Here is a 23,262-nt window from a genome sequence, read left to right as displayed (position 1 = left end):
GTCATACTACATTGTTGGCCAGTATCACAGCAGAAGCTGGACTTGATGAGGGCGGCTACACAGAAATATGAGCAGATACAGTGCTTAAGACGGCTGATCAAAGAAGGATGGCCGGAAAGAGACTGTAACATTCCACATTGTGTAAAAGACTTTTTTGCAATGAAAGACTCATTGTCGGTGTGTGAAGGACTTATTAAACTTATTAGACGTAGAGATGCAGAGGCCAAGCAACAGCAGGCATATTACAGCTGTCATGCAGGAGGGCGGTACACAGCGCTCGTACCAAGTGAACTCGCCACGGGGAGGAGTGGTGAGAAGGAACAGACGACACCTTCAACTCGTACCACCAAGAGCAGCATCACTCAGCTGAGACACTAAGAACGTGGACTCTGAGTTAGAAGGAACTGAAACACAACACCAGACACCAGAGTGGAAAAGAGAATAGAGTGTTTGTTCATGTTGAAAATTTTGTGACAGGGGCGTGGCCTAATTTTGTGACGGAGGCGTGGCTTAATTTTGTGACGGGGGCGTGGCTTAATTTTGTGACGGGGGCGTGGCCTAATTTTGTAACGGGCGTGGCCTAATTTTGTGACGGGGGCGTGGCCTAATTTTGTGACGGGGCGTGGCCTAATTTTGTGACGGGGGCGTGGCCTCATTTGTAACGGGGGCGTGGCCTCATTTTGTAACGGGCGTGGCCTAATTTTGTAACGGGGGCGTGGCCTAATTTGTGACGGGGATTGGCCTAATTTGTGACGGGGCGTGGCCTAATTTTGTGACGGGGCGTGGCCTAATTTGTGACGGGGGCGTCGCCTATTTTGTGACGGACCGTGGCCTAATTTGTGACGGGGATTGGCCTAATTTGTGACGGGGCGTGGCCTAATTTTGTAACGGGGGCGTGGCCTAATTTGTGACGGGACATGGCCTAATTTGTGATGGGGGCGTGGCCTAATTTTGTAACGGGGCGTGGCCTAATTTGTGACAGGGGCGTGGCCTAATTTTGTGACGGGGGCGTGGCCTAATTTGTGACGGAGGCATGGCCTAATTTTGTAACGGGGGCGTGGCCTAATTTGTGACGGGGGCGTGGCCTACTTTTGTGACGGGGGCGTGGCCATTGTAAACTGGAGATAGGTGGTGTCTCAGACCTCCTCCTCCTCCTCTGTTTAGGGATGGTTTCTCTACTTTTACATAGATGGCTTCTTTTACTCCTCTTTCAAACCATCTGTCCCCAATGTCCAGGATGTGGACATTGTTGTCATCAAAGGAGTGGGCTTTCTCCTTGAGAGATGTAAATGAACAGCAGAGTCCAGGCCTGAGGACTTAGCTCTCCTGTGTTGGGCCATGCGTTTATGCAGTGGTTGTTTTGTTTCTCCAATATAGAGGTCTTTGCATTCCTCGTTGCATTGGACAGCATAAACCAGATTGCTTTTGTGGGTGTGTGGTGTTCTGTCCTTGGGATGTACCAGTCTCTGGTTGTGTCCGAAATCACTCACTCATTCCCTCCTCCCTACTCACTATATAGTGAATTCAATATAGACCTTTTCAGAGAGTATAAACAAAGACAGGTGTGGCTCATTAGAAAACGCTCTGGTACACTAAATGGAATGGAGCCTTAATTAGTATCCTTGGTAACACCTGTATTTGTTTATACTCTCTGAAAAGGTCTATAGTGGACTATATAGTGGACTCACTGGTCAAATAAAAAAACACTTTCGGACACTACTCCGCCGCACAGTTAATGACGTATTACGTCGCGTAATTAAAACGTTCCGACCGCGATTGTAACAGCTGGTGCAGGTACCATGGATACAACCATGGCAACGGCCGGTGTACTGATTCTTGAGAGTCGGGACAAAACACGTTCTGAAAAACTTTTTTTGAAAATGTACACTATATTGATTAGAGTTATATATTCATGTAGATAAAGATCGGTTCTATTTAACCATGTAAAGGTGCAGGCTGGAGGTTGAAAAACATTTTTAACAAATTCACATGTTTACCTTAAGGACTTGATTTGTGTCAACTCCGTCAGACACACTAAAGGTATATAATTATATAATTCTAATAGCCTAACAAGAATCTTAAGTTCTGATGTATGTTTTAATAGTGTTTAGTTGCTCCGATATGCAATAAAAAGTAAGATATAAACTTGAGGTTTAATTTCACACTGTTATGAATACACAGATTTCTAAAAATTAGCATTTTCCAACTTTATCTTTTATTTTGCTACTATAGAAAAAAAATCCAAAAGTGAATAAAACACAAGAGGATGTAGATCTGATGATCCTTTATTACTTAAACAACAAAAACTGAAGAAAGAATTATTTGTTTCCCCAAAAAATTACAAAAACATGTATCTGGCGGTGCTGATGAAGATCTGACGGAGCTGACGGAGTTGACAAAATTGTATTTGCATTTCTGATCAATGAGCAAAACCTTTTTTAAACAGATGGAAGTGACACTACATTAAGAAATAGCAATCCCTTGTCTTAATGAACATATTTTTAATTTGACTATAATAAACAAAACTGTAAATACACCATTTCAAACTATAAAAAATTGCACTTCTTCATTTTGTACTCCGAAGACCTTCTATAATGTCACATTATCTAGCATTTGATTGGAAGATGTGTCTGTTTTGGACAAATCTGCCACAGATGACACTGTACTGCATATATTACACTAATGACGGTTGAAAAGGCAGGGTTTTGCACACTGTCCGAGTCAAAGAGACTGGATGCTGTGGCATTCTGGACACAGATCCTATGGATCATGTCTTAAAATATATCAAGACAAAATTACCACAGGTGCACTTTTGGTCTGATGGTCCAAGTAAACTGATTTGAAAAAGCAACACTGAACTTCTTCCCTGCTCTATAAGAAGTGTGTATATTTTCAATAGTGAAAACTACACACTGTACCTTTAAAATTTTACATCAATCAATAAATCAAACATGTAGACAAGTGCTTATATAACACATGTGCTGGAAAGTCATCCAATAATAAGCAGATAGAAAAGAGAAGACAATTATTCAATAAGTAGACCACAGTCTGGCCGTGCTCTACAAATCATAAGTATATTGTAAAATAATGTAATTGCATGCTATATACCTACATTAATGTGCAGATAAAACCCTAAAATAACATTCTATTCCTTTACTATATTTGAAAATAGTATAATATTAGCACATTTAAGCAGTTATTGGTGGATTTGTCAACTCCGTCAGCTTACATGTCAACTCCGTCAGACATAAAACCTGACGGAGTTGACTCTGACGGAGTTGACGAAATGGCATGTTTTTTTCCTTCTGCAGAAAAAAGCCCTGCAGCTAGCTAGCTAGTTTTTTGGCTATTGCTAGCTGTCTCCATAATCTCAATAAAATACTTTCATTGAGTCCACTATGGTTTTAAAAAAGTATCATAAGGGAGAGATGGTGTTGACATGCTTCGGCTGTGACCATAGGAAAATTGACATTGTTCATCGAAAATATCAAAAAATGTCAACTTTACCAGACCATGTGTGGTATTGATGCATTCACCACAGCCAGGAGAAAGAAAAGGGATCCTCAGGGGATAGCTGGCCATGCTATTGCCTGATTTAATGAGGTTTATGAAAAAATCTGACGGAGTTGACGGAAACAGAGGACACAACTTTGATGGGCAGATTTCTGTGGAAAATATTTTTAGATGTTCATGGCATGCATTGTTTTATACATTTATAACCCTTATCTTTGATTTGATATAAATGTTTTCACAATTGTAGAGGTTTTTAAAGTTTTTTGGGGCTGGTGAATATTGTGACCTATTGCTGAGGACAAGAGAAATAACATGGGCCGTCTGACCACTGGTCATATAATTAAACAAATATCCCCCCAAAAAGGAATTATCTATGCTAAAACATAACATCAGTATTCACAACTCCTTTAGATCTAACTTTGTGAGTATGTCAATCATTATTAATTTCTTTATTTTTGATATAAATAAGACTTTTCAATGTGGGACATGTTTTGTCCCGACTCTCAAGAATCAGTTAAGATGTTCAATCAAACCCACATAATTTGAAACAACATTCAAAACACACACAGCCAGTGTCACAACTAAGCATAACGTCCGCTAGCTTAATGCTAACGTTAATGTAAAACACCATAGACGGGCTAACAGAAATTAGCCTCGCTATCCAGAGTCTGTGTTCAGCTTATAACGCTTGTTAGGAAATTTGCTCCGACGTTTGTTTTGGGAGTCTGTGGAAGCCGCGACCGGTCAACTCTGGCAGCCTGGACACATTTATTGAGGCTGCTGCACTACTGCATTTATTTGGTAGCTACACCGGTCGTTCTGGGCCGGTGTGTTAACGGCGTCGATCCGTGACCGCAATGCATGATGGGATATCTTGCTGCGGTTAGTGACCATCGGATGCTCACTACATTTCGCGGTGAATTGTGGGATAGATTCAGTGCACTATATAGTGAACATTAATAATCACTAAACATTCGGACACCACTACAAAATGGGTGGGGGTGATTTCGGACACAGCCTCTGTCTGAGTGTGTTACTGGGTTTTCCATCCACATCCTGTTTGTGTGTATGTTTGGGATGTGACTGGAGATTTTGTTCGTTTGATTGTTATATATGTTCATTGATGTCCCTCAATGTTGCAGTGGAGCCGAACCCCCCCCTCCCCCCTCCCCCCTTAATTTTTATTATTGCTCACCATTCCATAACAGCCTCTACTGCGGAGGCAGAGCACTGCAGAGGACTCCTCATACACATAAGGATTTCACACTGTTTGTTTACACCAGGGGTACTCAAATACATTTGTCGAAGGGCCAGAATTTTTCTTAACAGACACCTTGGGGGCCGCACATTCAAATAGGCCTAGATTGAAATTAAATTAACCTTTTTCATCTAATAATTTAAATATTTTTATTTTACTTGTAAGCACATCATTTTTATTTATACACTTCATGGTGTTTTGTATGATATAAAATGAAAAATCTTGACATGATCATATCACCATTTACATATCATGCTGGAGCTTTACACTGCTGACTTGTATCCTCAGACATGCCCTGTGATTTTCAACTTAAATATGACCTGACCATCACAGGACATGTCTGACTCTGTTCTGAGGATACAAGTCATTGGTCCTGTGTTTCTCTTCTATAATACACATTCTACATCTCGGAGGCGACGTCTTTCCACACACGGGCTTCCTTCACCTTTCAAACGAGGCAGAGCTCAGTGGGAAACAGTAGGAGAGACACAGGCCGAGGGCACCGGGACACAACAGCGGGGGAGAAGCAGGTCGTGCAGCTGTGCGCGCGGTTACGGCTTTTGAGTCGTGAGCGTGCATGACGCGCGGCTACATTGAATGGGTTTGAGCGCGCGCAAAAGACGCTTCATCTGAACGGCCCCCCATGCATGATGCACACACAGTTGAACCAAGACGGCGGTCAAAATCACCCATGGTCTCTGCAGACAGGCAGGGAAAACTCTGCAGTCCAGCCCGCTCCCCAAATTTTCACGCATGGTGATTTGGGTTCGTCGGCGTTTCTGTATCCCAGTGCAGGGCCTCACATGCACACACAAACGCTCCGCACGTGTTTCCATGTCCCAGCGCTTTGACTTACAGGCGCAGGGAGCCCGAGAAATACAGTATACAGTAATATGTAAACTAGTAGAACTCAGTCGTGGGTCTGATTGGAAGGTTCGGCGGGCCGCCTATTGAGTACCGCTGGTTTACACCTTTACATTTTCATCAACTATTTGATGCTTTGATCAAACAAAAACAGTAGCTCTATTTATTTCATTATTACAGTCAAACACTCTCCAGGAGGTAATAACAGTCAATTTTATTCATTTTTCTTGAAGCTTGAATTGTATTTATACTTACTGTACATTTACAGAACCACACTAATTGGTTGCAGTGTTTCCCCCAGAAAATTTGTCAGTTAAGGTGGTGTCTGACCTGTCGACGGGGGGGGGGGGGTGTGTGTGTGGAGCGGATCGATCGTCGCGGGGGGGGGGACGCACCGCGCCGTATTAAGTTTCGCTTTCAACACGCGCTGCTGTTACGCATGCGCACTTCTCTGTGCTGTGTATGTGTGTGGGAGGATGCGGCCATCGTCCGACGGGGGGGGGGGGTGGGCGGCGGCGGCGGCGAATATCGCTACTTTTTTTTTTTTTTTTTAAGATGTTAGTTTAGGCGGCAGCTCTTTGTTGTTAAGGCGGCCGCCTTAACAGGAAAGCGCTGCGGGAAACCCTGGGTTGTTACTGGCTGAACAAATGCACAAATAATTTACTTTAAATACAGAAGTAGCCTTTGATTGAGACTTTTTGGTGGAAAATAAATGTACAATGATGTTGAACCTGGCATCCCCATAGGAATGTATGCTTTGAATAATAATTTGTCTGGTAGCATGGTAAAGTTCAAATATCAAAATGACAAATTACTAGAGAAAACCACATTTACAGTAAGCTTTCAGTTTTTCCGCAGCCTTGGGGGCCAGACTCACCACAACCTGCATGCTCCTGCTGCTACAGGCCTTCCACAACTGAATATGGCAGAGCTGGACATGGAGGTCTTTCAACATGCAGAGAGCAGCCCAGAGTTAGTCCACCTGCTCTCTATAGGCTGCTTTGCAGAGGAAGTGGAGGGGTTAATGAAAGCACTTTAAAAGCCAAGTTTAGTTTGTTTGATAGTGTTGATGTGTTATTGTGTTTCTCATGTCTTTTCAGTGTTTCGTTGCTGCATGTTTATGCAGTGTTTATATTGGAGTGGAGCATCATGGGATTGAGAGAACAGACATCGGTAATCTGGGCAGTGGAATCTACTTCACCGATGCCTTTAGGTTAGTGCTGTTTTAGCAGACAATGCTACACCGACATAAGAACATAAGAACCTAACAAAAACTTGTTCTTAATTTATCCACTTGATCAAAGTGAGAGCAAAACATGACCGACGGCTCTCGGCTGCTGTTGGTGTGCGACGTGGCATTGGGAAGCTGCAAGGACGTCCACAAAAGAGACTTCACGCTAACCGAAGCCCCTGAGGGACACCACAGTGTGCACGGAGTCGGCCGCCGCCCTAACACTCACTCTGAGTTTGAGGTAGAGTTTGTGTGTGTGTGTGTGTGTGTGTGTGTGTGTGTGTGTGTGTGTGTGTGTGTGTGTGTGTGTGTGTGTGTGTGTATGAGGTGAAATCAAAGTCAAAACAACTGGAAAGACGCACAGCGACGTGTGTGTGCACGCATGGTTACTTTGTTACGCGTGCGTGCGTGCGTGCGTTGTTACGCGCAGGTTGTATTTCACGCGTGACAAAAGCGGCGTACGTATGAAGCAGCGTGTGCACGTCTGTCAGTCACTGTTTGACAAATTATGTTACGCGTTCACACGTACGTGCGGTCGCAGATGTTGTTGCTGCGCAGCAGGAAGTTGATCTGCACCGTGCGCACCACTCCGCGTAACTTGACGTGTAATGTAGTTGGCCTTTTCATTTTAGTCAACCAGGGGAGGCAGCAGTGAGTCAGACTTTGCCTGCCGGACGAGAAGAAGAAGCAGCAGAAGGAGGAGAAAAAGGAGAAGGAAAAGGAGAAAGGAAAAGACCAATACATCCATGCATGCTGTGGGTGCTGGAGGTTCCCGAAAGTGCGAATGAAATGGATATTCAGAAGAGAAAAAAAACAGATTTTTAGCTATAACTTTGTAACCATTCAAGGCAGCTGACGACCTATGGGCTTATACTTTTTTCGTTTTGACGAAGATTTTTTCAGCTTGTAGTTGCTGTCGTGGTTGTTGTTTTTTTTCATTATTGTGGTAACGTTTGCTGCATTATTTTAATCATTAACGTTATATTTATTCGGTTAATGTGTATTTCGTTTGTTAGTTATTACGAAGATTGCTCAGAGTTCCATCGTTGCTATGGTTACAGTGAACGATCAGCTGATTTCATTGTGACTGACGTAGCTTCCGGCAAGTCCGACATCGTCTCACCGACAGGCAGCCCCCGTTCAGGTAAACAAACAACATGGAAAACTGTGATTAAATAATTAACAGTTAAAGCTATTTTACCTCCAAAAACAGCCAGTGTCGTCAACCACAAACTGTTTGTGGTTGATCAAAGTTGTTAAACTGGCTGACTTTACTAGCTGCACTGTTTGATGTAGATTTTAATGATTAGGCTAACGTTAACATAGCTAGGCTAACATTAATGCTACATGCCCAGCCCTCACTGTACTTTTCTCACTGTTTTACAGGTTACAGATAATACAGTGGCTACAGCTGAAGCTGAGTTCGATGAGATGCTCAGTAAAACGAAGAGCCTGACACAAAGGTAATTTTAATATCTTATTCCATGCATGGGGATCAGATATTATGATGCATTTGTGCAGGAAGGCCGTGTGGTTAACTGCATTACTTTGATTATATTGTGTGTTTTTTTTTAGGTCAAAAAAGAGGACAAAGGCATCAGACCTGCCACGATGGAGAAAACGTGATGATCATCTCTGTGTCCTTGAGGAGAACGGTGTGGAGATGCTTGATGAACAAGAGCCAGGATTTGGTATGTAATTGTGCATCATTATTCTAATTTTGGTAGAAAAACATCATGTTAGGATTTCTATGCGGATGTACCAGTCCAAGAAGCTTTCTGAAGTCTGTAGTAGTTGTAGTCGTAGGCCTGCACACCTCAACATCACCATAATACTTCATTTAGAATGTGATTTTCACAGGGCCTGATTTAAGCCACAGTACCACCTTAAATTAGCTCAGTGCAGCATCACACCGGTGCTCTTACCAATCATATTTCCAACACACGCAACATAACACCACCTGAGAACTCTCTCCTAAACTTCATATGGATGCTGGCAGAAAATGGAGTATGCCAGGGTGGGCTGGCTTATGCAATATTTACAATTACCACCTTTTAATTCTACATATAAGTGTATTTTCAATTATTCTGTCAACAGACTGGCAATGTGTGTTTGAACACCGTTTTACCAGAGTTTTATGGAGTGGGTGGGTGATAAGCTCCTTCAAGGTGGACAAGTTGTGCGCAGAATAGAGGATGATACATGTTGGAAATTCCCACGGGTCACGTGATTCCCGCGTCATCTTTCAGTGAGCCAAAACTATTTTTGGCTTGCGTTAGTTAGTTAAATGGGGAGTGGGTGCAGGAGACACACAATAACAACAAAATGCAACATTTTTGCAACATGTTTGGGTTCATTCAACTGAGATGGACATAAATGGACATGGTGTGACCAGTGTACTGTTTTTATTTTTTATTTTCTCCAGCTCTGAGGAAGGGGGCTACTTTGACGGGTGCTTCTCTGCAATGATGATGACTTCCAAATGAGGGCCAAGCATGTGCAGTAAGTGTTTTTGTGTATTTTCCACATAGATTCTCATTGAACTTCTTGTACTACTTGAAAGTTTATTTTTAAAATAACATTAGAAACTTTTTGTCTATGTAGGCACCAGGAAAGGGCATCTGTGGTCGGTCTCAGCTGAATGCAGCAAAGGTGAGGACAACGAGGAGGAGTCGCTCCAGCCTTGATGAGCAGGTGTGTATCATATAAGAGTTATGCCATCATGGCATTATTCTTTGTGCTCTAAATATGTACAGGCAAGTACCGTATAATAACATTCTTATTCTTGTTGATAGTCCTCAACTACATTCTCCTAAATCTATGCAACCAACATGTTTCACTGTTTAAGCTGACACACTATACTCTTCTCTACAAGTTATTTTGCACTTCATCTATTCACAACTGTACTACACTTGAATGGAAATCAGTGTAATTGATTAAGGTTTCACTAACTCACTTTCACAGACTAACAAAAACCCAGTTGAATTAACCTATCTATTGGGCTCTTTTGGTTTTGTTCTGTTTGTTTGTTTTTTGAAAGAAGACAATAAGAGTTTAACTGCAATTTTACTTACTACTTTTTGTGTGACTGTTAATATATTTTCACCATCAGTCCAACAATTACTGTTATTAATGCTGTATGCAATCCTACAGGGGAGAGATCTTCGCATATCCCATGTTCTCAAGTCCTCCAGTCTTCTGTATGGACGTAGTTGGCAAGTACTGGTCCTAATACAGCCTGAATACAGCCACCTGACCACCATGACGTCCTTGTTGTCTGTGCTTTATGCCAAGGCATATGGCATCAAGTGAGAGGTAACTGTAACTGTTTCAGCACTTGCAGCTGACTGACACTATACTCTTCTCTCCAAGTTATTTAGTACTTTATCTGTTAACAACAAGATCTTGTATACAGGGATGCACATGTACAGGCAGGCAGGTGTATATGCATTCACACACATCCATTATGTAGATAGCATCACTAACATTAAGAATTGCTCAAAAATTATTAGTATAAGTCTTTTCTAAGTATTAATATTTGTATTCACGTCATTCATGGATGTCTCTCTCAAAACAAGTGTTTTAGTCATTTCAGTAATTTAGCTTTTTGTGCTTTTATGCTAAACTTACAAACTTTCACTCATTTCCAGACTGTGACGTCCACATAAACCTGTAGAGCTTCCCTTATTCCAAGATTGTGGGGCAAAGGATTACTAAAGTAAGTTGTCCTTGTGGTGGTTGTTGTTTCTGTTGTTTTTAGTGGAATACTGTTTACTAGTGTGCAGATATTACAAGGGCTTCTACCAACACTTCTCATCTTTTCAGGGTTTTATATAGGCTACATGAACCATTTAATATACACATTCACCAGAGGAGAATTGGGCAAGTTGAGCATAGGAGCATCTAAGTTGAGTGCCCCCCCCCCCCCCCCCCCCCCCCCCCCCCCCCGACCCCCACCAGCTCCCACCTCCCCCTTTACTTCATATTCCACCTGTCCAGGTGGCAGGTGAACACAAACTGCAGGGACCTGCTGCTGAGCTCACTGAGCTTCGGGGAGTTTTGTGATTACATTGCATCTTGGGAAGAATCCTTCATCTTTCTCTTTTAAAGTAATACATGGCTCACCATAAACAGCAGCTTGTTTTCAGCAGTGTACTTATTGTAATCATAAACATCCAGAATCCTGATTCAGTAATCAGGACAAGTAAAGACAAAATACATTCATTTAGGAGCGTCAAGTGAACAGATGCCCCATATGTAGAGGCTACAGTCCTCACTGCAGGCGGCCCCGGTTCGAATCCCGCATCGGGCAGTCCTTTCCTGCATGTCATTCCCCCTCTCTCTCCCCATTTCCTGTCTCTCTCAACTGAACTAAAAAAAGGAAAAATATAAAAATACATTGATGTAGTGTATGGGGCAGGTGGCACAATGTACCCCACAGTTACCATATTGACTTTATTACTTCCCATATGCAAAAAGGTTCAACTGATGCATACTACACATTTATAATAATCTCTTTTGGTCTAAACACAATTCTCATGAAACTTGTGATTGACAAAAATTCACTTTCGAGAGTAAAAATGTTTTTTCGGACCAGGGGCAACCTGTAAAGCTCTAGTGAACTCCATGTCCAAGACAGTTGAGGCTGTGATGAAAAATGACATTTTGGGCACAATTTGGACATTTTCACCAGTGGTTCAGACATGAATAGCTGTATCAAAAACAGAAAAAAGTGCAGGCACTCAAAATAAAGGGTTTTTAACTTTTTCAAACCAACCGGAGTGCCTGCACTTTTTTCTGTTTTTGATCTGTTACCCTTTGCAAGAGCACCGGTGGTTTGAGGGACACCAGCAGCGCTCCTGTGATCCTGTTATTAATAGCTGTATGTTGAGTTATTTTGAGGGGACAGCAAATTTACACTGTTATACAAGCTGTACACTGACTACTTTACATTGTATGAAAGTGTCATGTCTACAGTGTTGTCCCATTAAAAGATACAATAAATATTTACAAAAATGTGAGGGGTGTACTCAATCTGTGAGATACTGTATGCGATCCTTAAACCCAAATCATGATTGGGAACTTTTACATTATAGTTTAACAGCAGATCCACTCAGACACATGTCACACTGGTGAAAAGCACCTGTAGAACTGAGTTTTGAGAGCCTACAAAACTAGTGTTGCCTGTAACGTTGTGTCTGGTTTTCACCATTTTATATACACTAAGCTTGTCCTTTTTCACGTCAGGTGTGTTGTTGAGACAGGGCTAAACCAGAGTTCGACAAGAGTTGTCAGTTTCTGATTCTACACCAGAACACAGCAGAGTGGTCAAGGCCTGAAGACCGACCCAGTTACACCTGCAGCGAGCAGACAGAGGAAGAGGAGTGTGAGATCCACGGGGAAAGGAGAAAAAAGAGAGCGACAGCTGTCGTCAACAGACGGGCATTGACTGTCGGACTAAGTGAAATGTGAGTTTATACTCTGCCCTAGGGATGTAATGGTATTAAAATCTACAGTATTTGCGTCATTTCATTCTCTACATGTCCACAATAATATTGAGACACTATTGTTATTGTGATATTGCGGTATTACCATTACCGTTACATCCCTACTCTGCCCCCGTTGTGGGAGTAGTGATCCCTGGCCGTGGAAAGTTATTGTGAATGTGTGTAAAAAGTACAGTGACTGAAGTCTCTCCCCCCACATAACAGCGTACAAGGCCGACGCCCGAGGATGGTGTGACAGCAGTGGTGCCAAGCGACGAGAGTGGTGTTGGCCCGAGGTGACGGTGAACAGTTGATACTCTGCCCCATCATGTGAGTAACAATCTTAGGACGTAAATGAAGTGGCGTGTTGGGTGTAAATGCAGTGACTGCCATCTTGTTTCCCTCACAGCTTCCGAGTCTGCGCCCGGCAGAGGACAGTGTGCAAGTGGAAGACCAGCGGTGGACGTGGAGGATCGGTGTTGCCAAGCTACCACAATTACGGACTCCTTCCCCCCACACCCCATTTTATAATTTCTGTGAATAAATATTGTTTTAAATGCTCTTTACAGTCTCCAAGCACTTTCTTGGTTTTAAACAGCCCCTCGCACTTACAGAGCTTGTTTTGATTGAAAACATATTTTAAATTACACATAACTTTTGCTAGCTGGGTCTATATAGACATGTTATATAGTTTTATTATTAGATTTAGGCTAAATGAAAACGCAGACACAAATTTAGTAGCTTAGATACAGTAAGTGTGAGCATTAATATGAATATTAATAAATTGCAACACACATTTGTATCAACAGATATTTCCTTAATTGTTATTTTGATGGTGGAGAGTCTTGTCTAGTGTGTAACATGTCCAAAACAACCCATTGGTCTTCTACCAATCACCATGAAGGCTATAGAATATAAGTTACACCTCATTCCCTTGTGGATTGGGTCAGCTGGAAGAAAGCACTCCCATCAGGATCAAATCTTGTTTTTTATTATAGGATACAGTTGATCAGTCACAACAGCATAATTGATAAGTGAATCCTCTAAGCCAGGCCAGGCCACAAAAACCATGAGGTCATTTAAATGCCATGCCACCACTAACGTCTACTCTTTATTAAGTGTGAGTTATGCTTACCAAGATTAAGTACACTTTGTTTAGTTGTTAATTGATCTGAATATTTGAGTTGTGTGGGTTGTGGACTAATATTTTGCTGTTCTTTCCTTTTCCTTTTCATCAGAAACCAACCAGCTAAACAATAAATACGATGAACTGGATCCCCTGTGTTTGTGGCATTGTTTTAAACAACCCATTGCGTTGATCCACCATAATCCCTCACACACCCAGTCAATATTTTACAACATGCTTTGAGTCAACTGATTAAGGTTACTGCTACGATTTGGACAAATTCAGTTAATTTTGAGGCCATACAGGCATTGATTTCAGAAGTCCCTCTGTAACCTTTCACACAATTCCCAATGTTAAGTTATAGAAAAGGTGCATCAATCAAGAAATAAACTTGCTAGATGAAATGTCAAGCGTGTGATCTGCTGCAACTCAATTTCCCTACGGGGACAAATAAATTACTACTATTTCAAAGGAGGTTAAATCGAAAGCAACTGGACTTAGTTATTTGTCTAGGAAGACGTTTCACCTCTCATCCAAGAGGCTTCATCAGTTCATGTACGCAGCTGACCAGGCTGGGACTGGTCCAACTATCTGGTGTGGAGACTCACTATTTAACCTCTTGTGTGGGTGTTTCACAAGGGTGATGATGTCACTGGTTCCCTTTTGTGCTCCAAGTGCCAACGACAGTCGTTGGAGTGACAGTCGTAGGTGGGAAGTTGGTTTCGACTTCGTTAGTGCCCTATTGTGTTCTAACGGCAGTCGTTGGAGTCACTTGCCACTTGTGAACAGTAGTTGTTCTTTGAGGCTAGATTGTTGAGTCTCCTGGGAAGGGATGAAAGGGCAGCATTGTAAATTGGGGATAGGTGGTGTCTCAGACCTCCTCCCCTGTTGAGGGTTGGTTTTTCTACTTTTACAAAAATGGCTTCTTTAACTCCTCTTTCAAACCATCTGTCCTCTCTGTCTAGGATTTGGACATTGCTGTCCTCAAAGGAGTGGGCTTTCTCCTTGAGATGTAAATGAACAGCAGAGTCCAGTCCTGAGGAGTTTGCTCTCCTGTGTTGGGCCATGCGTTTATGCAGTGGTTGTTTTGTTTCTCCAATGTAGAGGTCTTTGCATTCCTCGTTGCATTGGACTGCATACACCAGATTGCTTTTGTGGGTGTGTGGTGTTCTGTCCTTGGGATGTACCAGTCTCTGTCTGAGTGTGTTGCTGGGTTTGAAATACACAGGGATACGGTGTTTGTTAAAGATCCTCCTGAGTTTTTCTGATACTCCAGACACATATGGAATGACTATGTTTTTTCTCTTGTTTTGTCTTTCTTTCTCAACCACTTTGCTGGTTTTCTTTCTGGAAGCAGCTGCAGTTTTCACAAAGGTCCAGTTAGGGTAACCACAAGTTGTGAGGGCGCCTCTCAGGTGCTTGTGTTCTGCCCCTTGGGCCTGTGAGCTGGTGGGCACGTTATCAGCTCTGTGTTGCAAAGTTCTGATAACACCAAGCTTATGTTCCAGAGGGTGGTGAGAGTCGAAAAGTAGATATTGGTCTGTATGTGTGGGTTTTCTGTATACCCCAATGTGGAGGCTCCTGTCCTTTTTCATATGGACGTCACAATCTAAGAAAGGCAGACTATTGTCCTTGACATCCTCTCTGGTGAACTTGATGTTTTTGTCCACTGAGTTAATGTGTTCGGTAAAAGCTTGCACTTCTTTGGTTTTGATTTTAACCCATGTGTCGTCCACATACCTGAACCAGTGGCTCGGTGTTGTTCCTTCAAAGGAGTTTAAAGCCTTGTTCTCTACCTCCTCCATGTACAGATTTGCCACAATAGGGGATACTGGTGAACCCATGGCACAGCCGTGTTTTTGTCTGTAAAATTTGCCGTTGAACTGGAAGTATGTGGTGTTCAGGCATAAATCCAGAAGCTGGCAAATATGTTCGGGTTTGAGTTTTGTTCGGTTTTGCAGGGAGTTGTCTTGTGTGAGTCTTTCCCTTACTGTGGCCGAAGCCTCCATAGTTGGAATACAGGTAAAAAGAGAAGTCACATCGTAGGATACCATAGTGTCATCTGGTTCCATTTGTATGTCCCGGACTTTACCCACAAAGTCTATAGAGTTTTGGATGTGGTGTGGGGTGTTCCCCACCAAAGGAGCCAAGATATTGGCTACGTGTTTGGCTATGTTGTAAGTGACCGAGTTTATGCTGCTGACGATGGGCCTGAGCGGGAACCCTTCTTTATGGATTTTGGGGAGTCCATATAGGCATGGGATTGAATCCTGGGGATAAAGCCGGTAGTATTGTGTTTTGTCAATGACCCACCCAAAAGGCACAACTATCACAACATAACAAAAGCAAAGAGAGACAAACCAAGAAATTCCGCAATTTACAATCTCGACATGTTGACAATAACACAGAAATACTCACATGGGGGCAAAAAACTGACCACTCAGCACAGAAAGAAACACAAAACAGATGGGTTAAGAATGTGTCTGACAGAGAACTCACCCAACCTGAGAAAGAGGTCCTAGCCAAAGGCTTGAACTTCGCCATGACACCGAAAGAGCTACCTATAGTGGATTTGATTACAGCTACAGAATCTGCTATAAGGAAAAACAACTTAACCGGAACTGAGGCAGATCAGCTAAGGTTAAAAGTGTCAGCGGCGGTGGCCGAGGCTAAGGTCCCCCCCTCTAACCTCACCTTTGAGGAGAGGAAAGCAGTGACGGCTTTGAGCAAAGACCAAAACATTACAATCCTCCCAGCAGACAAAGGTAGAAGCACAGTTGTGCTCAATACAACTGACTACCAGGCTAAGATATCTACACTACTCAGCGACTCCAACACTTATGAAACTCTGAAACGAGACCCGACCAGTGGCTATAAAAAGAAGGTGATAGAATGTCTACAACAATTACAAAAAGAAGGGGTCATTGACAAAACACAATACTACCGGCTTTATCCCCAGGATTCAATCCCATGCCTATATGGACTCCCCAAAATCCATAAAGAAGGGTTCCCGCTCAGGCCCATCGTCAGCAGCATAAACTCGGTCACTTACAACATAGCCAAACACGTAGCCAATATCTTGGCTCCTTTGGTGGGGAACACCCCACACCACATCCAAAACTCTATAGACTTTGTGGGTAAAGTCCGGGACATACAAATGGAACCAGATGACACTATGGTATCCTACGATGTGACTTCTCTTTTTACCTGTATTCCAACTATGGAGGCTTCGGCCACAGTAAGGGAAAGACTCACACAAGACAACTCCCTGCAAAACCGAACAAAACTCAAACCCGAACATATTTGCCAGCTTCTGGATTTATGCCTGAACACCACATACTTCCAGTTCAACGGCAAATTTTACAGACAAAAACACGGCTGTGCCATGGGTTCACCAGTATCCCCTATTGTGGCAAATCTGTACATGGAGGAGGTAGAGAACAAGGCTTTAAACTCCTTTGAAGGAACAACACCGAGCCACTGGTTCAGGTATGTGGACGACACATGGGTTAAAATCAAAACCAAAGAAGTGCAAGCTTTTACCGAACACATTAACTCAGTGGACAAAAACATCAAGTTCACCAGAGAGGATGTCAAGGACAATAGTCTGCCTTTCTTAGATTGTGACGTCCATATGAAAAAGGACAGGAGCCTCCACATTGGGGTATACAGAAAACCCACACATACAGACCAATATCTACTTTTCGACTCTCACCACCCTCTGGAACATAAGCTTGGTGTTATCAGAACTTTGCAACACAGAGCTGATAACGTGCCCACCAGCTCACAGGCCCAAGGGGCAGAACACAAGCACCTGAGAGGCGCCCTCACAACTTGTGGTTACCCTAACTGGACCTTTGTGAAAACTGCAGCTGCTTCCAGAAAGAAAACCAGCAAAGTGGTTGAGAAAGAAAGACAAAACAAGAGAAAAAACATAGTCATTCCATATGTGTCTGGAGTATCAGAAAAACTCAGGAGGATCTTTAACAAACACCGTATCCCTGTGTATTTCAAACCCAGCAACACACTCAGACAGAGACTGGTACATCCCAAGGACAGAACACCACACACCCACAAAAGCAATCTGGTGTATGCAGTCCAATGCAACGAGGAATGCAAAGACCTCTACATTGGAGAAACAAAACAACCACTGCATAAACGCATGGCCCAACACAGGAGAGCAAACTCCTCAGGACTGGACTCTGCTGTTCATTTACATCTCAAGGAGAAAGCCCACTCCTTTGAGGACAGCAATGTCCAAATCCTAGACAGAGAGGACAGATGGTTTGAAAGAGGAGTTAAAGAAGCCATTTTTGTAAAAGTAGAAAAACCAACCCTCAACAGGGGAGGAGGTCTGAGACACCACCTATCCCCAATTTACAATGCTGCCCTTTCATCCCTTCCCAGGAGACTCAACAATCTAGCCTCAAAGAACAACTACTGTTCACAAGTGGCAAGTGACTCCAACGACTGCCGTTAGAACACAATAGGGCACTAACGAAGTCGAAACCAACTTCCCACCTACGACTGTCACTCCAACGACTGTCGTTGGCACTTGGAGCACAAAAGGGAACCAGTGACATCATCACCCTTGTGAAACACCCACACAAGAGGTTAAATAGTGAGTCTCCACACCAGATAGTTGGACCAGTCCCAGCCTGGTCAGCTGCGTACATGAACTGATGAAGCCTCTTGGATGAGAGGTGAAACGTCTTCCTAGACAAATAACTAAGTCCAGTTGCTTTCGATTTAACCTCCTTTGAAATACTATGACCTGGACAAATGAGAATATGCACCGGCTTAAATTACTACTAGTACTACTGCTTAGCCTTACATAGAACAGCAGTCCTGCCTATGAGCACAGTCAGATTGTTTGAAACGGCCCTGTACGGCCTCTGCCTAAAGAGTTGTGTGATGGAAAATTCTGGTATTTAAACAGAACTTCTCCTCACCTTGTGATATGTGTTGCTCAGCTGTGAGCCAGGCTCATTCCTTACTGAATGGATAGAAAACTTTTTGCCACCACAAAAGACCCATGAGATAATTATATTAGGACAGGAGGAGGCTCAGTGATGTCATGTCTTTTTATGCTCCATGGTTGACACTGATTCTGCATATTTCAATTTCAACCTTCCTGATGGCTCGACAGTTTTGTTACAGTACCTATATAATTATTAATAAAGTGTAAAAAAAAAAAAAAAAAAAACTCGGCCGGGACAGTGTTGCAGCCTCTGTGCAGCTATTCAGGTGCACAAACCTAACGCACATCTCCAGCTGGGTCCGTGTACGTTTCGTTAGTTTGATTTTTCCTTAAACCAAACTGTCAGAAAACGAAAGTCAGCTGGTAATTTGGTTTTCCGTTTCAAATCAAAAACCAAAAAAACCACAATTCAGGCTGTTTTTTTTGTTTTTTTGTTTTTTGTTTTTACAACGAAAAAAAAACAAAATCAAATTATGGTCAAATTTTGATTGCCTTTTCGATTTTGATCTTAAACAACACATTAACGCCGATGACAGACCGGAAGTGTCGGAACTTCAAAATAAAATCCCAGTGAATTGCGTTATAGCCACAGACTGTTGATTAATGGCCTATAAAATCTTTTTTTCTTTCTTTGTAAATGTTGTGTTTTGAGCACATACATTTTCACAGCTGTGTTTATTTTTACATATGAGTGACAAGCTGATCGTTAATTAGTTAATCTTCCTCATCTCCTCGCTGCCTGGCTCTCTGTCTCCGCTGCTGTAGCGCTTCGCTTGCTTCCATTCAGTCAGATCATGTTCACAGCGTGTTCTGCGGCCCGTCTCCGGTCCCAACCGGGCTCCGGACAGGCTGTCCCTCTCTGAAGCAGAGGGTGAGGTGGTCAGCTTCACTCCTGCATTAACGCCGATGACAGCCTGGAAGTGTCTGAACTTCAAAATAAAAGCCCAGTGAATTGAGTTATAGCCACTGTACTGTAGCCTATATTAATAGCCTATGAAATAGGTAGTTTTTAATTTAATTTTATATGGCTTGAACGCCATTATATGAGACCAGGCTATTAATTGAATACTGACTGATTGTTTTATTTGAGGAATATAGCTATATTACGATCTGCTGCAGTAACGTTCGCCACCCTATGGAATAATGCTGCATGGGGCTGGGTGATAGACCAGCTCTTCTCAGAGACTCAACCCGACCCTGAGGTCTCCAACCCCGGGCATATTTGGCAGGTGGCAGCGGCCCCTTTATGGTTCTTTTCTACTCTTTTCAGTCACATGGGATCCAGTCCCAGACCTCGGCTACAGTCCGGGATTTCATCAGGCTCCCTTCCCGGCACAGGGCACTCTAATCGGCAGCTTAGATGAGGGGAATCGCCGTGCGTAATGGTCGCGCGTAATGACAGCTCCTCGCCGGTGAAACACAATAAACTGCGCTACGTTTGTCTCATGGCACGGTGGAGCCTACACAGAGGTACATAAACAGGTGGATCAGGAGAACGAGCGAGGAGAACAGTACATGAGGAAGATTAGTTAACGATCAGCTTGTGTGAAAAAATAAACACAGCTGTGAAAATGTACAACAAAAAACAACTTTGTTTTTCTGTTATTCTGTTTTAAAACAAAAACAGAATAACGTGGAAAATTAAGTATTTGACTTTTCTATTGTTTTGTTATTATGATATTTGGAAACTTCGCTCCACAGCGGCCAGGTCCCGGAGCAACTCTCTCCACACCCCCCGCTTGCGTCCGCTCCCCCCCCCCCCCGGCCGGAGCTCCGTGGTCCATATGCCATCCCTGCAGTGCACGTCGCCGCAGCCGCCACTGCCGCTGTGAGCTGCCTGGTCAGCGGGGCGGAGCAGCAGCTTGACCCGGGGATGGCGACCACGGTCCACAGCGGCTCAGACGCAAGGTGTGGAGAGAGTGGCTCCGGCCGGCCGCTGTGGCCAGCTGGGACACAGATTATTCTCTCTGTCTTCATTGAACAAATAAATCATGTCATGCAACAGCCTATAGGCTATATCTGTATCTCGTATTGGATCGATTGCACCATCTACTGGATGAAAATGAAAATGCAACACAGAACAACTAAGTTACACTACGCGTCACGTTACGCGTAGTGGTGCACACCGGGCAGATCAACTTCCGGCTGCGCAGCAATAGGGTCTGCGACCGCACGCACGTGTGAACGCGTAACAACATTAGTCAAACAGTGACAGACAGACGTGCACAATCTGCTTCATACGAACGCAGCTTCTTGTCACGCGTGACACAGTTTGCGCACGTCGTTTCCGCGTACGCGTGAGCGCCTGACAAAAATGTTCAATCAGCTTCACGCGAGCGTTAATGCGTGCGTTTGCTGAAAAACGCATGAATGTTACACGTGGTCACTACGCGTAGTGTGATTACCGGCGTGCAGCAGCCATCACGCGTGAACGTGCGCGTGAACGGGGGGCCATTATAAGTCAATGAGGAAACTACATTACACGTCAGGCGCTGTCTGCTGCACAGGCGTCAAAGCACGCGGGTGTGACACGTCCAGTTGATAGCTGCGCACGTAATATGACACGATTGTACCGGCATAGTGTGTGTGTGTGTGTGTGTGTGTGTGTGTGTGTGTGTGTGTGTGTGTGTGTGTGATAAATAGATTAATGGGTAGACCTTTAAATGAGCTGTCCAGAATCTGATTTCATCCCTAATATGGGACACAGATTAGCTGTGACAAGCTTTTTTAATTTGCTGAGTTCCAGTGTCATGGTCAGATTGTGGTCGCACCGTGAATGTCACATTTGACTTAACCTCCTTCAGCCTGAACACATCTACACTGTCTGTTACTGTGTGGACTTGTGTGTGTGACGTGTGGTTCTGCCTGTGCTCCAGGATGATGAGTATGTGGTGTACAGTCCTGACCAAGTCAAACTGAAGTACGTGGTTGGGTTCAGCATGGAGGGAGACAAGCTGAGGGATTTCAGTCCGACCATCAACACCTCCACCGAGCCGTGTCCACCTCCCTCTGATCTGGGTGAGTGCCCAACTGCTCCTGAGGCTTTTCTGAAACATGAAGATGTCACAGTTTTTATGATTGAGATGAAATCTTTAACTTCAGTTCCTTTTCTTTTTTACCAAATAACTGAATATACAGTTCTCCATTGTACTCGGCTTAACTGTAAATACTGCAATACTAAATCCACTGAGCAGAACTAGTAACTGTGAGAGTGTTGAGGAAGCAATAGAGACAAAATTCTTGTCTTGCAGTGCTGATGTTTGCTGTGCTGTTTTGTTTTGGCAGTGAGAACCACTTCAGTAAACCAGACCCTGGTTTTATTTCCATATTCATTTCATTAAATACTTGGTTTTATATGTATTTAAATTTACTGCCATTGTGTTCATGTAACTTCAGTCTGATATTTTTTCTCATGTCCCGTGTTGTCGTGACCCAGCAGCCAGCCTGGATTTGGATGAGGGGGATGAAAAGGTTAAAAACCCTCTGGAGGACGTGACGTGACCATAGACTGTAAAAAGAATGGACGTAGCACCCGTGATGTCACCCATTGGTTTTGGGGAGTCGTTTTTGTGACTCAAATAAACAGTACCATCTTCATTGATATGATAGATATTTCAAAGAAACAATGCTCCAATAAATGTATCAGAAATTGCTTACAAACTATAACTTTGCCATCAGGACAGTTCTACTGGAACTCTTTTTATGATAACATAAACTGCAACAAAGCTTGGTTGGTGGGTGAAAGGTTTTGCATTGGTAACAAAGTAAAAGAAGTGTCTTTCAAAACAATGCACAATTTTTATCCAGCAAAAAAGACTCTGGAAAGATTCAAAATTGATATGGATTTTCTTTGTGTTTTCTGTGGACAAGAAATCGAAACAATACAGCACCTTTTCTATAAATGCATGTACTCTAAAACATTCTGGATTGACATTCAACACTTCATAAGAAGAACAACCGGACAAGTGATCACTCTACAAGAAAAGGACATTTTTATTTTTTTTTGAAAACAACAAGTTGGACAAAGACACAACATTCTTTATACAACTGGTAGTACTTATGGCCAAATTTCATATCCCCCCCCAAAAAATTGACAGAATCAAAACCCAGCCTGGATTATTTCACACAAGAAATTATCCAATATGCAACTACAATAAAAGACATTAAAAATGAAAAAGCTATGAAAACGAACTGTATTTTTGAAAGATTCAACATAGCCCTCTTTAAGAACTTTTTACTAGGTAAATGGATTCCTCCAAATGTTTATTTTTATTTATTTTTATTTTTTCTTATTTGTAATGTAATTATTTGTACTGTCATTGTCATTTTTGTTTCCTTTTCTCATTATCCCCCTGTCTGCTTTGTCCACTTCTATCTCTCTGTATAATGCATAATGTCAACATATGCTATGTTATGTGCTTAGATAATTATGTCATGCTTATAATAAAGCAAAAATAAAATAAAATAAAATAAAAAAGTCAGCTGATCGCCAAAAAAAAAAAAAAAATTGTGACTCAAATATGGCGGCCTGAACAGCGCCAGGTTGGATTGGCCGGCCGAGAACCCGCCCACTGACCTCGAAGCAGCTGTCCACGGAGCTGCTAGGACCTGTCACTCAACGTTTCCGCGCCCTAATTGGCCAAAAAAAAAAATCACCCCCTCAGAGTGTGTGCGGGGGTAGAAACTATCGATTGAGACAAAAAAACGTTCTGACACCAGGCTTTTAACATGTTTATTGAGGATGTAAAATCGGCGATTTTAACATGGGGGTCTATGGGGAATGCTCCCTTCTGACACCAGCCC

At 42.9% G+C, this 23,262-nt stretch overlaps 2 long non-coding RNA genes across 2 annotated transcripts; both read left to right on the top strand.

Annotated features, from left to right (window-relative positions):
- The first annotated feature begins 8,439 nt into the window (after positions 1-8,439).
- Positions 8,440-10,752, top strand: LOC310989326. Its single transcript, XR_014595529.1, has 5 exons — positions 8,440-8,557; positions 9,292-9,368; positions 9,471-9,560; positions 10,020-10,181; positions 10,517-10,752. It is a non-coding gene; the product is annotated as an uncharacterized lncRNA (long non-coding RNA).
- Positions 10,753-12,195: 1,443 nt separating this feature from the next.
- Positions 12,196-13,793, top strand: LOC310989096. Its single transcript, XR_014595518.1, has 3 exons — positions 12,196-12,334; positions 12,578-12,682; positions 12,762-13,793. It is a non-coding gene; the product is annotated as an uncharacterized lncRNA (long non-coding RNA).
- Positions 13,794-23,262: the final 9,469 nt, after the last annotated feature.

Source organism: Trachurus trachurus, assembly GCF_905171665.1.
Source record: "Trachurus trachurus genome assembly, chromosome: 7".
NCBI lineage: Eukaryota > Metazoa > Chordata > Actinopteri > Carangiformes > Carangidae > Trachurus > Trachurus trachurus.
The sequence above is the reverse complement of the archived record's forward strand: the minus strand, read 5'-3'. Positions and strand labels throughout refer to the sequence as shown.